Source organism: Equus caballus, chromosome 8 (genome assembly GCF_041296265.1).
Source record: "Equus caballus isolate H_3958 breed thoroughbred chromosome 8, TB-T2T, whole genome shotgun sequence".
NCBI classification, from domain to species: Eukaryota; Metazoa; Chordata; class Mammalia; order Perissodactyla; family Equidae; genus Equus; species Equus caballus.
In genome coordinates, this window is record NC_091691.1 from 39,835,255 (window position 1) to 39,853,742 (window position 18,488).

The following is an 18,488-nucleotide window of genomic DNA, read 5'->3' on the forward strand; positions in this document are numbered from 1 at the left end:
ATTAAATTTTCCTAACATCACACCACTGAGCACGTTCAAATCAATCTCCTTCCAGGAGTATCTGGAATACCTTGGTGCTTGAATCACGACAACTGGTACTGCTGCCTAAAAGGAAACGCCACATTAAGTGACATGAAAATACATTATTTGCAGAAATAAATCAAACTGTTTTGTTACTGGAGCACGTCTCTATTATGAGCATTTCAAGACTCCATTAGAAATTTGTGGAATGTACTAATCAGGATTTTCATCAGGCAAATCAAAAGCCAGTACTAGAGTAACTTTCTCCAATGTGATATGACGAAGGGAAGAAGTCAGACCAGAGCAGACGACAAGAATCCAATCACCGGTTCTGGCTCTGAGCCCCCAGTGTCCTGGCAAGGAGACCGCACCTCATCCACACCCCCTAGACTGCAGAGCTCTTGTCGAAGAGGTTTGGGGCATGTGCTGTTTTTAACTGAAGTATAACACAGACCCAGAAAAGTGCGCAAGAGTAAGTGTAGAGATCAATAAATTTTCACACACTCAACACCTGTAACTAGCACCAAACCAAGAAACAGAATATTCCAAACATGTTATCCCTTTCACTCACGACCTCCCCATCAGGGGTAATCGTGATGGTTAGGCCAACTTCTAACACCAGGTTACTCTTGTCTCTCATACTCTACAGAAACAGACGCACACGTGTGCACTGACTCTGTGACTGGTTCCTTTTGCTGACATGATGTTTGTGATAGACATCTATATTGTTGCACGCGGACGCAGACAGGTCACTCTTGTATTGCGGGGTGTGCCACACATACTTGCCTGTCTCGTTTCTGATGGACATTTGGGTAATTTCCAGGAATGGGGTATTACAAATAGTGCTACTGGAACTTTCTCCTGCCTCTCTCCTGCTGAAACGTACATTCAGCACATTTCCACTTGGAGTGGAAGCGCTGGGGCGCACAGATGCACATTGCTCTCCTACGGCTACTGTAACAAAGCACCACAAACTTGGTTGCTTAAAACAACACAAACTTGTTACCTTACAGTTTTGGAGGTCAAAGTCCTAAATGGGTCCCAGTAGGCTAAAATCAAGGTGTCAAGAGGGCTATGTTCCTTTCAGGAGCTCTAGAGAAGAACCTATTTTCTTGCGTTTTCCAGCTTCTAGGAAGGCTGCCCACATTCCTTGGCTCCAAGCCCCTTCCTCCAACTTCAAAGCAAGCAAGTCTTTCCCACAACACACCATCCTGACACTGATTCTTCTGCCTCCTTCTCCCACAATTCAAGCACCCATGTGATCACATGCGTCCATCTGAGTAATCCAGGATAAATTCCTGATTTTAAGGTGAACTGATTAGCAACCTTAATTCCACCTGCAACTGTAATTCCCCCTTGCCTTGTAACATCTATTTCACAGGCGTTAGGGACTAGGATGTGGACGTCTTTGAGGGTCATTCTTCTGCCTCCCATGGTATGCATATATTTTGAAAGTGTTTTTAAAACTTGTAAGTATTACAAACGTTTTATTATGACAATGCAGCAAATTCAAGTTTCTTCCTTTCTATGCAGCAGATCTAGTTTCTTCTGTCAGCCTTGTAATTATTCTTTCCAGGTAGAAAAATCTTTTTTTAGTTTCTAAGCATAAAAAAATTTTTTTAATTGTATTTTTATATATATGCATGTCTATACATATGTGTGCACATGCAATACAGATAAAATTTCATATATACATGTATTTCATATTTTTATATATATATATAATTTCCACCATGTGAAAGACAACACACTAGGGGCTACAGAAATACAGAAAATAAGTGACTTCTGGTCAAGATAGTCAATTGAGTAGATGCAGGGGAAAAAAAGAAATATTGGAAAAATATAACAAAAATATCTGTATTACACAGCTGACCTCTGGATTATTAAAAAAGGGACATCCTGGGGCCAGACCAGTGACGTACTGGTTAAGTTCCTGTGCTCCGCTTCGGCAGTCCAGGGTTCGCAGGTTCAGATCCCAGGTGCAGACCTAGCACTGCTCATCAGCCATGCTGTGGAGGTGCCCCACATACAAAATAGAGCAAGGTTGGCACAGATGCCAGCCTAGGGCCAATCTTCCTCACAAGAAAAAGGGAAATCTTCAGATGCCAGAAACAAAGATAATGCTGAGGAAATTAAATGCGATATACATGTTAGGTGCTTTGCTTTTTATTCCCCCCTTGGATAGGAGCTGACACCATAAGCTGCAAACATGATTTTGAGCTAGAAATTGTCTCTGTCTACACAGCCAAGAACCAAGAAAATGTTGTCCTGTCTTTGATTAAGGACTATCACACCTTTACTCACTGCTTGGGCTATAGCACAGAAGAGATCCACCTTCACTGAGACGTTAGTGGAAAGACAATCACCAAGAAATCAGAAACCCAAACCTGTGCTGCACTTGGGGATGGGGTGCCACTGGCCCCCCAGCAATGCAGAAAGCTCAAGTCAGTGACAGCCAATCACCCCACAGCATCTCCACCACCAGGGACACTCAGAACTCATGACACTCCATGATGATGAGGAGCTCCCAGACCAGAGCTACAGAGGAAACCCTTAAGAGTCAACAAAAGCAAAAAGAAACAAGCAAGCACTCCAGGAGTCTTCACTGCAGAAAAAGCCTAGGAGGACTTAAGAATGTAGAAACTCTTGAAGAAATAAATGAAAATACAGACTCCTTCAGACAAGAATAAAACATTGTTCAAATAAAGAAAAAGCAGATTTGAAAAGTAAATAGAAAATCTAGAAATGAAATACACAAAGTTTGAAAACCTCTGTAGATAAGTTAAATAAGTATACTTTTTAGAAAACTGGTAAACTGGAATCCAGAGCTGAAACAATCACCCAGAATAGAACACAGGAAGAGCAAGTGCTAAAAATTACGAAAGAAGAGACACAGAGCATAACTTAAGAGGCCTCAGCATCTATCTAGCAGGAGACGTAGAAGGAGAAACTAAGGAAGAAAAATTAAAGAGACAAAGTGTTTAAAAAGCAAGATCAAACACAATCTTAGCCCTCCAGGAGCTCACAAGCCAGCAGAAAAATAACTGGCCTGTGTCCTCAGAGCTGAAAGTACCATCTGGGGCTCCTGCTCCCGAGGACGGGCTCTTCCAACCGCAAACTCTGCCCTCCTGGCGTGGCAGCAGCTTCTTGCCCTTCAGACCAACGGACATAATTCTGAAGTTGGGGAGTAACGTTACCCTTCAGACCTGAGAGAGCCAGGACTGAGGTTAGGGATCTATTTCCTTGGATCCAGTTCCAGATTCACTGATGTAAGTTTTTACTTTCCCCTTTTGTTCAGATAAACCAAATAACTTCTATGTGCTGCAGACCACTGGACTTGTGCTTGTAGTGCCAGCAAGGAGAATCCAGCCCCACATCCTCCTGCTCTGTGCGGCTACTTTTTTTACTTTGGGGAGCTTCGTTCTGAGTCTGCATGCGTAGTTTCACGGTAGGCAGGTAATCCAGAAAGGGCCAGCATAGTAAAATTCACCCTCTTGGCCACAGTAATTGCTTCACCTATATATAACCTAAGAAAAACCAAACAGATTTATTTGATTCTAGGACTCTGGAAACATTGGGCAAAAGAACCTTTCCTTCTGAGATTGTTAAATTAGTAAAAGTAAGTCAGGACCTGCAGAGGCCACCAGTACAAGAGAGCTTCACTAAGACCAAAGCCAGCACAGAAGACAGCAGACTGAGTGTTGAGAGTAACAAGCCTGGATGCAGCCATACCTGATCCAACCACACCAGGAGTTCTTAGTTTTATGAGCTAATAATATCTCTTTTCTGCTTAAGCCAGTTTGAGGTGGATTTCTGTCACTTACAACTAAGAGTCAAGGCTAATAAAAATCTTAGAAGCAAGGAAGCAGCAGTGGTAAAAGCGACAGCAAGAAGACAGCCACTCTCTAAAGAGTCCGCATTTTAAAACACTACGAAAGATTTGGACTGTCATCCTAGCATTGCTCTAACTCAGGAACCACATCGTACTCTGTGAGCCCAGCCTGGACTCAAGAATGTCTCAGAGCTCTTCCAACCACCTCAAAGACCTCACAAAATTATAAACGACAACTTCAAAACAAAATGATTTTTAGTTATTTGAAATTTAAGAAGATCTGACATTTAGAGTTTTAGAGAAATTAAGAGATGGCACAAAATAAAGCATCAATTAAAGTTTTTAAAGAGGAGGAATCAATGATAAGGATAATGGATGGGTTTTGGAAGATGTAGAGGCAAGAGCAGGTGAGATTTTGGCGAAAACAAAGCACCTACCTGTTTATGAATGAGAGATTTGTGTGTAGGGAGAGGACACAGGTGGGGAGGGGAGTGATGCTCATATATGTGTTTATGTAACTTGGGGCATAACTCCAGCTATATAGGAAGAGACTACAACAATCTCCTGGGCAAATCAATGGAAACAAGGTATCTGTTTCTGTTATCCACTTTCAGAGTCTCTTGTGCCTCTTTCTGTTCCTAGTCACTCAATAATGTGAAAATGATCTTTCCCATAATCCCTGAATATCAAATATTAATGTCAAGCAGTGCACTAAACTCATTCTTTCTCTCCATTCTGTCTGCCAGAAGACACGTATGTCTGTGGCCAGAAATACAGTACACATCATGTACAGAGTAGCCAGATATTACGTAGTGGCAATATATGCCAATGTATGCCATATCTGATTGATAACAAAACACATTTTGTACGTTTTAACACATCTGCAATCAAGACGGTCTTGCGGTGCTGCCGGCCAGGCAGCAGTTCTTAGTAGTCATCACCGCCCGCCCGCGCAGAGATGTGGCTGTGCCTCCTGACGGCTGGACAGAACAACTGGAACGCTTCGATGCTTTCGTCACAAACCATTTGCAGATCATTTGAAGAAGGAATAGATGTCCTAGTTCTTTTCAGATAAGTCATCTGATGACACCATCAAAATGTGCAGAACATATGCCAACAGCTTGGAGGAAGATCCTGGAGACAATACTGAAACACTCTTTTTAAGACATGATTCAACATCAACCCTCCTGAGGGCACAAAGGCTGAAACCATGTGAAAACACAGACAACTCATCACTGAGCCAAAAGCCACTCAGGAGAGTTGGACCCTGAAGGTGATCAAGTTTTAGAAAAGCCCAATCCAACTGACTAAGCTATTTTCCTTTTTTAAAATGTCTAAGAGTAATAAATAATAAAAACATATGCTTAAGTACGTACAGCACAGTTCTTTCAATACAATATAAATTCTTAGTGATAAGAAAGTATCATATAATTGTTTAATTGGCACTGCGTTTTCTTACTACTGGCCCTTAACAGAGCAGCTTACAATCAATAGCATCTTATGATGGATGAAATGCAGTGGTTCCTGTGGATAGGTCATATACAGCAAATCTACCTTCTAGTTTGTGGGAAGTATGCTTTGTTCTTGGATAAGGAGATTTATTTGTGATTTCCAAAAAGACATGAACTGATGTCCTTACAAAATTGCTCATATAATTTTAACTCTCTATTGACACATATCTTTGTATCTTTGCTCTGCCAAATCTATGCTTGGGGTTAAATAAGATCATTTCATTTATTTCTGAAATGTCCCCTTTGTATATGGCCAAAATCACTGAAAGGAAAATATAATCCCAACAACACTAAAAAAGCATTCCCTAATACTTCTCCTGAACCATTAAGGTTTTACCTTTGTCTCTCCAAAATCTGTCTTTCTAAGGTATCCAGGCTCTCAGAAATAAACTGCTGTCTTGGAGAAAAAAATAAGATGCTCTCACAGCACACTAATTATATGAATATTAAGAGTTTTGTGACTGCTTTAAAATCAATAGAAGCTAAAAAACTAAAAATAATGCATGTTTCTTTACTCTAATGAAATACCTTAAAGATCCTCTATCAAATTTGAGTTATTCCTCCAAAGGGCATATGTAGCCATTCTTTAATTCCTAATACTTTGCATTCACTTATTAAATCAAATTTAGTAGTTAAAGGGTTGAATTACAGTCATAGGTCACACCTGCAACACCCTGTACTTCTAAAAGCCGTTCAACTTTGCAAATAAACATTTATTGAGGACATCCAAGTGGAAGGAAATAGTTTATGGCAGACCAATACTTCCTTGAATAACATCAAGAAAAGCTAAATAAAATACTAACCTGATAAAAGCATCAGAGACATATGAAAGTAATGAGAACTAGAAAGGTTAAGATCACAAAAAGAAACGAAAAACAGAGAGGTGAGTTGTTAATCTGCATCAACACTTTCCTGGTTATATTTGCACACGTGAAGGTCCATGATGGAGCTTATGTGACCTTGTGAGGCTACAGGGTCAAAATTGGAGAGTCAAAGGCTCTCAACCACATGACTCACTTCATCCTGGAATGTAGTAAGGTGAAAAGGGAAAAAGCCAAGTGATAAGTATCTGTAAGCAACGTAGAGTTTTCTAAAGTCTCACAGAACTGTGAAGGCAACGACCAGAATGAAAGACTCAACAAGGAGAAGAGGTGAACACAACAGACTCTCAGTAAACACCTGGAGGGGTAGACCTAAGGAACAGGAACCAACTGGAGACAGATTGAGATCTACAGAATCTATAACCCAACTTCAACACAGCTATATTAAGGAGACCAATCTCCAAGTTTTTCTGCCTCGCAAAGGAAACAGTAAATCTTCTCCAGAGGAACATAATATCAACTTGGAACATTTAGAGCCTCTAAAACTTTTCACACACAATATCTGGCATTCAATCAAAAATTATTATGCTTGATAAGAGAGAAGATAACTTGGCCAAAAACCACAATAGACCCATAGGTGATACAGAGATTGGAGCTAATAGCCAAGGATTTTAAAATAACTATGATAAATACAGTCAAGAAAATTAAGGAGAGGATGTGAAAATCAAAATGAGAATAGCATCAGATACTTAGCATATATAAAAAGAACCAAATGGAAATTCAAAACCTGAACAACACAATATAAGAAGCCCTCTGAGAGATGGGTTTAACAGCAGACTGATGCTGCAGTAATCGGGATGACAAGACTAAGAAAATAAAATATCCAAACTGAAGCAACAGAGAGGAAGGATGGGAAACACAGAAAAAGGGCATAAAAGATATGCAGTACACAATGAAAAGATGCAAAATGTAAATGGGGTCCCAAAAAGAAAAAGAGTGAGAGAAATAGTAAAAAACAATGTTTGAAGAGAAAATTGTCAAAAATTTCCCCAAACTGATCAAAGACATCAAACTACAGATTCTCAAAGCTCTGTGAATATTTACTAAAGCTGAACAGATGCATATCCTAATAGCTAACAACAACATTCCTAGAACAGAAATGCACACAAATATTAAATAGAGGACATATATGAGAATTTTCATAGTACATTTCTAATAACAAAATGTTCATCAAAAGTAGAATGGATAAATTATGGTACAGTCATCCAATAGAATGAAAAAGCAGCATGCAGCAATGAGAATGACCCAACTGTAAATATGCGCGTTGATGTGGGTGAATCCCACACACATGTTGATCGAATAGAGACAGAAACAGGAACACAGACCAAACAACCAAGAATAGGCAAACTAACCTACAGCGCTGGAAGTCAACATAGTTGTTACTTTTGGAAGATAATGTCTAGAAGGAGATATAAGAAAGAGCTTCTGAGGTGTGTTTCTGTTTCTTAATAGCATTGCTAGATACACAGCTGTGTTTACTTTGTGAAAACTCATTAAACTGAACACTTACATTGTATGCACTTTTATGTATATATGCTGAAATTTGGTAAAAAGTTTATTTAAATAAAACAAGCTCTCTGAGCTCTAAATAAGATGAATATTAATCAATCCACATCTAGGCACATCATAATAAGAGCGCTAATATAATAAAGAGAAAGAGAAAAATCTTAAAAGTAGCCAAGGGAAAGGGAGAGAAATTACTGGCAAAGAGCCACAATAAGACAGAAAGCTGACTTCCAACAAGAACAATGAAAGCCAGAAGACAATGGAATGACAACATTAAAATGCTAAAAGAGGAGCCAGCCCCATGTTCCATGGTTCGAATCCTGGGTGCAGACCTAGCACTGCTTGTCAAGTCAAGCTGTGGTGGCGTCCCACATAAAACAGAGGAAGATTGGCACAGATGTTAGCTCAGCAACAATCTTCCTCACCAAACATACAAAAAATGCTAGAAGAAAGTAAGTGTCAACCAAAAATTCTATACAAGTGGAAATATTCTTCAAAAGCAAAGACAAAACAAAGATGTTTTTGGACCCATAAACAATGAGAGACTACACTGACAGCAGAACCATACTAAAAGAATTGGGAGGAGAAGGAGAGGAGGAAAAGGAGGAAGAGAATTCTTCAGGTTGAAGAAAAACGATCCCTAACAGAACACAGACATGAAAAATAAAGGTAAAGGTAAAAATGTGGGTAAATATAAATGAATACTGATTAATAATAACATTAAGGTCTTCTGAGTCTTATACATGTCTAGAATTAACATGTATATCAACAGTAACATAAAAGGTGGGAGGGGCAAGTGGAATTAACGTTTTCTAAGAAAGAGGAAGGAAAGTGAACTAAGTAATAAATTGTTTTACACTGTAATAAAGTAAGGATACAGATTTGTAATCCCTAAGGTAACCACTAAAAGTTTGCTAATAAAAGTAGAGATAAGTGTCAGGTCAAAAGAGTGTGTAAAATAGAATACAAATAGTAGGTGATAGATATGAATGCCGGTCATTAATTACATTACATGAAAATGGGCCAAATACTCCAGTTGAAAACTAAGGTTATCAGAGTGCATTTTAGAAACCTAAACACTGAACCCATTTATATGCTGCATACAAAAGAAACACTTTAAATACAAGGCCAAAAAATAGTTTTTTTAAAAAAAGTTGTTTTAACATAAAAAGACATACCGTGCAAACACTTATGAAAAAAAAGAAAAACTGGGGCCGGCCCGGTGGTGCAGCAGTTAAGTGCACACCTTCCGCTTCAGCAGCCTGGGGTCTGCTGGTTCAGATCCCGGGTGCAGACATGGCACTCTTTGACAAGCCATGCTGTGGTAGGCATCCCACACAGAAAGCAGAGGAAGATGGGCATGGATGCTAGCTCAGGACCAGTCTTCCTCAGCAAAAAAAAAAAAAAGGACAATTGGCAGCTCAGGGCTAATCTTCCTCAAAAAAAACTGATGAAGCTATACTAATATAAGACAAAGTAGACTTTAAGGCAAGAAGTATTACCAGAGATTAAAAAAAGGACATTCATAATTATAAAGGCATCAATCCATTAGCAAGAAATAACTGTAAATTGGTGCGTACTCAATAACAGAGCTTCAAAATATGTAAAGCAAAAATTGAGAACTAAAAGAAGAAACAGACAAATTCAAAACCATGTTGGAGCCTTAACTACACCACACTCGACAGTTATAGAACAATCAGAAACCCCAATCCTCCCCAAAGAATCAAATCATTAGGGCTACAGAAGATCTGAACACAATTAACAAATTTGACGACATATAGAACACTGCACCAACAAAGACAACAGACAACTTCATTGTAAATGCACACGGAACATTCACCACAGCTGACCACATGCTGAGTCATAAAGCAAACTTCAAGTAATCATAACCATTCAGAATATATTCTCTGAACACAAGGGAATTAAGCAATAAATCAATAAGAAATATTTAACTAGAGGATCTTCGACTGCCCGGAAATTGAACAATACACTTCAGATAATCCACTGAATAAAGAATAAATCACATCAGAAATTTGAAAATATGTCTAACTGAATGATAATTAAGATACGACCTCTGAGAATTTGTGAGATGCACCTATAACAGGAGTTTACAATGAAATTATAGCCTCAAGTGAGTTATGAAGAAGCTAGAAAAAGAATAGAAAATCAAATCCAAAGAAAGCAGAAGGAAGGAAAATTTTTAAAAAGAACAAAATCAGTGAAATAGAAATCAAATGTACAATACAGAAATTCAACAAAGGCAAAAGTTTGATCTTTGAAAAGATTAATAAGATTGATAAACTCGCAGCAAGACTGATAAAGAGAAAAAAATTAGAAAATACAAATTGACAATATCAAGTGGGGATAAGGAGAAAATGGCTATAGATCTTACGGATGTTAACAAGAAAATAAAAACATCTCACAAATAACTTTTCACTAATAAATTTGATGATTTAAATGAAAAGTACAAATTTCTTAAGAACAAAACATATTCAGCTAAATCAAGAAAAAATTAAAAATCTGAATCCTACTTTGTCTATGAAAGAAAATGAATCCCTTATTGAAACCTTCCTTCAAAGGAAACTCCAAGCCCAGACAGTCTCACTGGTGAATTCTTCCAAACATTTAAGGGGGAAACAACAGAAAGCTCACATTAAACTCTGCCAGGGAAAAGAAAAGAATTAACCTTCTCAATCTATTTTCCGAGATCAAGATAACAATAGCATCAAAACTTGACAAAGACATTATAAGAAACGAAAATTACAGACCAATCTTTCATGAACATGAATGCAAAAGTCCTTTTTAAAAGGGAGAGGAAATCATATGATTTCAACAGAAAGAAAAAAAAAAGCAACTGACATCATTCAACACCAATCCGTGATTTAAAAAGGAAAACTTACCAAACTAGGAATCGAAGGGACCTGTCTAATTCTGATAGAGGTCATCTCCAATGAGTCTTGAGCAAACAGCATACTTGACGGTGAATTACTGAAAGCTTTTCTCCTGAGATGGCAAAGAAGACAAAGATGCCCACTATCATTTCTATCAAGGTTATACTAGATGTCCTAACCAGTGCGATGATGCAAGAAAACAAAATAAAAAGCATAAGGGCTGAACAGAAAGAAGCTCTCATTATTTCCAGGCAATATACTTCTGAACACAAAAAATCCAAGAGAAGCAATTAACTACTAGAAAGAAGTGAATTTACCAAGATTGCTGCGCACAGGTCAATGTAAAAAATAATTTTATTTCTATAAATTAGTAATAAAAATTCTTAAATAAAATTTTAAAAAGTCATTTACAGTGGCATTAATTAATATTAAAGATTTAATACCAAATCTGACAAAAGATGAATGAGACCCCTACGCTGAAAACCATAAAACATTATTGAGAAAAATTTTAAAGCATGCAATTAAATGAAAAAATATACCACATACATGGTTTGGAAAGTTCAATTATTTCAAAGATGACAATTCTTCCCAAAGTGATCTATGGATTCAATACAATCTAATAAAAATCCTAACGTGTATGGTTTCTTTTTACAAAATTGATAAACTGATTCTAACATTTATATGGAAATGCAAAGGGCTCAGAATAAGAACAAATCTAGATGGTTTGCACTATCAGATATCAAGACATTATAAAGCTACAGGGGACAATATGACAGCCAACACCAACAGCAAGATAAACAGGCACCCCAGAACAGATAAGAGAATTCAGAAACAGACATGATTTATGACAAAGGGGACATAATTTGAAGTAAGGTACTGCAATAGAGTGTGCAACAGGAAAACCATGGTCTCGATCACCAGATATCTACATGGTATAAAAAAGAATCTTGCTCTCTACCAGACCTATACACCAAAAGGAACTCCAAAGTATTGTAGATCTTAAAATAATTAAGATTTTAGAGAAAAAAAAAAACTGGCAAATACCCTCATGACTTTAGGTAAAGATTTTTTTTTTTAAAGATTTTACTTTTCCTTTTTCTCCCCAAAGCCCCCCAGTACATAGTTGTAGATTTTTAGTTGTGGGTCCTTCTAGTTGTGCCATGTGGGATGCCGCCTCCGTATGGCCTGACCAGCAGTGCCATGTCCACACCCAGGATCCCAATCAGCGGAACCCTGGGCTGCCGAGGCCGAGCGCTCAGAATTAACCACTCAGCCACGGGGCTGGCCCCTAGGTAAAGATTTTTTAAAAGCTCACAAAAAGGTACCAACCGTAAAGGAAAAAAGGACATACACTCGATTTCATTAAAATTAAGAACACGTGTTCATTAAAAGGCCCCATTACGAAGGCAATCCAAAGAACAGGAGAAGATATCTGCACTACACATGTCAAACTGAGGCCTCATTGAGAAAATCTCAAGAATTCCCACAAATCAGTGAGATGATGGCAGACAATCAGCAGAAAAATGGCCTAATACACTGAATGAGCGTTTCACAAAAGAAGATGCGCAAGTGGCCAGTAAACATTTGAAAAGATGCTTAACCTCAGTAGTGTCAGGGAAATTCAAATTAAAATCAGAGTGCTACCACTATACAGCCACCAAAATGGTTAAAATGAACAAGAAAGGAACAGCAATGCTAGACAAGACGTGCAGCAACTAGAACTCTCACCTCCCACCAGCAGGCACGCAAATTAGTATCACCACCTTAGAAAACCAGCTGCAAGTAACAACTAAGACTGAACGTAGACATTTCCTGGGACCTAGCAATTCTACGCCTAGGTATATACATCCAAAGAAAATGAAGATATTCACCCAAGGACAAGTACAAGAACGTCCACAGCAGCACTATTCCTGATATCTCCAATGGGAAATAATCAAAATGCCCATATATAGGAGAACAAATAAATTGTAGTATATTCATACAATAGAATATTACATAATTTTTAAAAAACTACCGCTATATAGAATAACATGGATAAATCTCACAGACAATATGCTAAGCAAAAGAATCCAGACATGAAATAATACATAGTCTGATTTGACAGATATAAACTCAATAACCGGCAAAACTAACCTATGGAAAGCAATCATCATCAGTGAGGTGGGGCACTGGGGGAGTGACCAGGAGGGCAAGCCGGGGGCTTCCAGGGTCCCGGTAAGGTTATTTCTTGATCTGGGTGCTGGTGTTCATAATGTGTTCAACTTTATAAAAATCTATGGAGCTGTATTCTTATGATACACATACTTTTTTGTGCATTTTATAGTTCAATAAAAACACTTAAAGTGTATTCATTCAAAAAACGGTCCTGGGAAAACCAGATATCCACACCCAAAAGAATAAAGTTAGCCCCTTACCTTATGCTATATACAAAAATTAGCTCAAAATGGATCAAAGACCTTTATATAACAACTAAAACTATAAAACTCTATAGGTGAAAAGACTCATGACACTGGATTGGCAACAACGAATAGAAAAAGTAGATAAACTGGACCTCATCAAAGGTGAAAATTTTTGTGCATCAAAAGATACTATCAAGAGAATGAAAAGACAACCTGTGGAATGGGAGAAATATTTACAGATCATATCAAATAAGCGATTAATATCCAGAATATATACAGAATTCACAAAACTCATCAATAAAAAATTTTTAATGGGCAAAGGACCTGAATAGATATTTCTCCAAAGAATATATACTAATGGCCAATAAGCATATCAGAAGATGTCCAATATCACTCATCATTAGGAAAATACAATCAGAACCACAATAAGATACCACTTCATATCCTGTAGCATGGCTATTATTAAAAAAATACAGAACAGAGTGAGTGTTGGCAAGGATGTGGAGAAATTGGAACCCTTGTGCATCGCTGGTGGGAATGTAACTGTGGAAAACAGTATGATGGCTCCTCAGACACCTAAATGTAGAATGACCTGATGACCTAGCAATTCCACTTCTAGGTATATACCCAAAAGAAACGAAAACAGAGACTCAAACAGAAATTTGTGCACCAGTGTTCACAGCAATACTATTATTCACAATAGCTGTAAGATGGAAACAACTCAAAGGTCCACTGACAAACAAACATAAACAAATTCAGTGTTAAAAAAGGAATGAAATTCTGGCACATGCTACAACACGGATGAACCTTGAAAACATTATGGTAAGTGAAATAAACCAGATACCCAAGGACAAATACCATACGATACCACTTACATGAGGTATCTAGAACTGCCAAATTTATAGAAACCGAAAGTGAAATGGTGGTTGCCAGGGGCTGGAGGAGGAAGTACCGAGGAGCTGCTAATGGGTGCAGTGCTTCAGACTGAGATGATGAGAAAGTTCTGGAGTGCTGCTGGTTGCACAACAAAGTAAATGCACTTAATGCCACTGAATTATACACTTAAAACTACTTAAATGGTTAATTTTATGTTATGTACATTTTACCACAATTTTCAAAAGTTGTTTTTTTAAAAAACAAAAGTTTGTTGAGCATTTATTATTTTCCAGTCACTGTATTAACTGCTAGCACTATAAGTGAATTTTTAAGTGGGCCTATAATATCCTACCTCTCTCCCCTCCCATTCCTCATAATTACTCAAAAGTGGTCATTCTAAGCATTCTCTTCCAAATCTCTTAAAATCTGGAGCACCTACCCACTTACAGCTCAGAACCGAAGACCCCAACACATCATGACCCTTCCCCTTCTAAGTAGTTCTGTCGTCTTATCTAAATCAAATGTGCACAACCTTCTAAGTCAAGTCTTTTGGCTCAGTTTCTATCGATTACTTAACGTATTCACTTGGAACAGCCCATTCCACAAGGAGCACTCAATAAATTTTAAGTATTATTATTCATTCAAAATTTGTTGAGAATCTATTATGATAAAAAGAAGAAGGTAAATATTCTCACACTAGCTAAGAAAAAATTCATATTACATGCTCTTCTTATATGGAAAAATATTTAAAAAGTGGTTAATAAAATTAATATGAATTCTATTGCAACCATTTGTCACATGTAGCTGTCTAGCGTCTAGGTAATTTCCCACATTGTGAGTCTTGCCTTCTCCAAAGCAGAGGCCAGAAAACCTTGAAATACAGACTCCCTTGAAAGGAGAATACAGGCAGTGACCTTGCTTCTGCCGGTGAAATGCACCAGGAAGCTATATTATGGACGACAAAATTTCTCCATCTGTTTACTTCCCTTCCTATGTGCTTAAGACTTAAAGAAAAGGAGATATCGTTGCTAGCCTTAAACCTGGAAGCCTTAAAACAGACTTCTTTCAGGTACTTTAAACTGTCAAAAATATTTTCCTTCTTAGGTTTCATTTTCTCCTAAATTGTTCCTCATATCTTCCTAAAGGGTAGTCAAGTATCATACAGAGTTTATAAATTCGTTTTTTTTCCCCTGAGGAAGACTTTTTTTGCTTGGTCCCTCTTTTTTTTGCTTTTCACCCTGAGCTAGCATCTGTGCCAGTCGTCCTCTACGTTGTATGTGGGTCACCATCACAGCTTGGCTGATTAGTGGAGTCGGTCCCCGCCTGGGATCTCAGCCCGTGAACCCAGGCCACTGAAGGGGAGCTCGCCGAACTTTAACCACTATGCCATGGGGCCAGCCCTATGAATTCTTATTTTAAAAGCTAAAATCCTCTTGTGACCTTCTAGAATAAACTGAATGAACAAAATCACAGTTTATCAATAACCTGAACTAAAACATACATAAATTATAACCTGCTACAAATACAACTTAATGCAGTATCTTTTTAAATGGGCACATTCTGTTTCATAAGCTTTCCATGTATTTCACCTCTAATAGACACATACTTGAAAAATTAGGATGGAAAATATACTGGCTTGCCAGTGACATAACTCACATTATTATACAAATCTATACAACTGGGGTCGGCCCGGTGGCACAGCAGTTAAGTTCCCACGTTCCACTTCAGCAGCTCCGGGTTCAGCAGTTCGGATCCCAGGTGTGGACATGGCACCACTTGTCAAGCCATGCTGTGGCAGGTGCCCCACATATAGAGCAGAGGAAGATAGGCACGGATGTTAGCTCAGGGCCAGTGTTCCTCAGCAAAAAGAGAAGGATGGGTGGCAGATGTTAGCTCAGGGCTAATCTTCCTAAAAGAAAAAAAAAAGATTAAAAAGAAATCTACAGAACTGACTGCTCATGAGGTAGCTCTAAAACCGCAGCTTTCAAAAGACCACAATTAAAGCAAAAAAGCTATGCATATTTGTTTGTGTAATCACATATGTATTCTACTCACTACTTTCAATAAGCAATCTGACTACAGAATTTTGATATGCACGATAAGGCAAGAATTTATGGACTTCAGTTAAGCAGATGTGATGAAATAAAAGGTACAAAAATGAGTGACATGGTTTTTGAAATGAATTCTCTCAAGAACACACTAAGCAAATTTCTCAAAAGGTTTTTAATAAATTAACTCTTTATTCACTAAAATGTTTTCAATAGCATGAGGAGAGGGCAAGGATATTTGTGGGGGGTTTTCTTTAAGCCTGGATGCCAAAGTGCAGGATAGTACCTGATCTCTTCCCATTCTGTCTACAGAGTCCCTGAGGGCCCCAAGGGAAACACGCGGTGCTGTGAAGAAGCTCGCCTGCGGGAAGGAACCACCGGCCAGAAACACCATCTGAACATAAACGGGAAATGGCATAGTTCTAAAGAATTAGGATTTGATTACATCCAAGAACATAGGGCTGGCTTCAATAAATCAACCTCAATGACTTAAAAATCTATCAACTGTATGCACGTCAACCTCCTGCGATATTGAAACTCCATTAACTTACATCATTTACAACTAAACAGTGAGCTAGGTAAAGATAAACCTTATCATCCCCATCTTATCCTAATTTAAATTATTTTCCTTGATTCAAATTTACGAAGGTCACAGTAGTGAGAGCTCACTCTGGTACTCTGCATATGCAAAATGATAATTCACCAGCGTTTGTCTGATTCACACACCTCCCCCCCAACCCCCGCCCCCAGGGCTGGCAGCTCCCATTTCTGTGGGCCCACAATCAAAGGCGGCAGGAGGTAGCAGCGGCCCGGGATCTCCAGGCTCCTCCATTGCTCACAGCCTTCAAAGGCCTGAACCTCCATTCTTTCCACCCTCCTGCCTTCTACCCCAACCTCTCCTTCTAGTTACTAATGAAACCCACGAAAATCATCTGGACTTTCTCTCTCTACACATTTTAAATCCAAATTAGCTCTGTGTTTGCACATGGCCTGGTGCAAGATGACATTAACACTCCAGACAAGGCCTTGGGGAAGCAGAGGTCACTGCTCCCGCTCACGAGGAAGCCTGGGGCCAACCTCAGAGAGGAGATGGGAATCAGCATAATACAGACCAGCATTCTTCCAAACCCTACAGGCACTACAACTTAAATATCCGTGTGCACATCCTCATCTACGGCTATCTTTTCTGATTTTCTAGATCCAGCTAAACATATCTGACTTTGCTGTACTTCATTCAAAGCACTGATACCTTAGCAAATTAGTTCCCACTTTGAAACTTCATTTTAGCTTGCTTAAGTCTATCCCCCAAAAAATGTAATTAAAAATCCCATTTATCTTAAGTAGAAAGACTGCAGTATGTAACACTACCTTATATTTTGTTACTTTCTTATCAAACCTTGGAACACTATGTGAAATTCCTAAGTCTGTACTGAGTGGAACTTTATAAAAGAAAATTTCACAATATGTAAAAGCACTAAACAAAAACTACTGAACAGTGAGATAATTAGTACCTTCTTTCCATTCTGCAGCTCCTTTAACTGTGGTATCTCTTCCCCCACCACCCTCAACCAACGAACTATTCTAATTCCAGGTAGTGAAGATTTGAGGAGAGAAAGAGCTTGCTCTTCCTCTTAATATGGATGCAGGAGTCCCTGCACCTGCCGGCTGCCTGATGTTAAACCGCCCGTATCAAAATGCTCCATACACAGACGCAATTGTGACAACTCCCTTCAACTCCTGGGCTCCAATTATCACAGTCAGATCTTCTGAAAAATCATTAGAGAAAGTCAAACCACACACCTAAAGGACAGAGACCAGCAGGATTTCCTGGTCACCTGATGGATAAATCGTTGCCCAAGCATTAGGGATTACGTAAGATGCATAAATTACGATCCAACCATCAAAATGGACTCGCTAGCACATGCGTCCATTACCACGCTGCCTTTGTCTAGTGCCTGCGAGATCAGAACACAATAGCTCACTGTTCTCTTGCAGCTCACACGGACACAAAACCATAGCCACTAAAAGATCTCCTCGAGTGAACCGTGGACAGATAAAGACAGAGCAGCGCACGCTTCACGCAAGGCGTTTGCCCTCTTCCACAGTCTCAGCCCCATCGAGGGAGAGAACTAACCTCACTAAAATTATGCAGCTTTACGCCAGGTATTTCCCTGCTCTGGAGTTTATGGCCCCATTTGTAAAATAAACGCGGCAGACTACCCTAGAAGATGATCTTTAAGACCTTTTCTAGGTCTAATGGACACTTCTGTGACCCTGTTTTGAACTGTCTTTAACCTTCCGCCCCGGTCACTTGTGGGAAACCAGGTCCGCAGCTGCGGATGCTCTGAGGCGTGCGCGCCCTGAGGCCGTGGGACCGTGGGACCGACAAGCGCGCGGCCGCCGAGGGGCCAGCGCCGCACCTGCCGCGCCGCTCCGCCCGCGCCCAGTGCTCCCCAGCTGCTCAACGCTGTCCTCTCCACATGACGCTCAACTCTGTTTTCTTCTTGTTTTCTACAAAATGGA

At 39.0% G+C, this 18,488-nt stretch overlaps 1 long non-coding RNA gene across 4 annotated transcripts in view; it reads right to left on the reverse strand.

Annotated features, from left to right (window-relative positions):
* LOC111772388 (uncharacterized) overlaps positions 1–18,488 on the reverse strand; it is a 139,583-nt gene that overhangs the window by 102,820 nt on the left and 18,275 nt on the right. For all 4 annotated transcript variants that reach the window (XR_011420915.1, XR_011420914.1, XR_011420913.1 and 1 more), the window contains exons 2-4: positions 16,252–18,476; positions 15,574–15,826; positions 10,652–10,754 (exon numbers count right to left, since the gene is read on the reverse strand). This is a non-coding gene — a long non-coding RNA (uncharacterized lncRNA). The remainder of the gene's footprint in view (positions 1–10,651; positions 10,755–15,573; positions 15,827–16,251; positions 18,477–18,488) is intronic.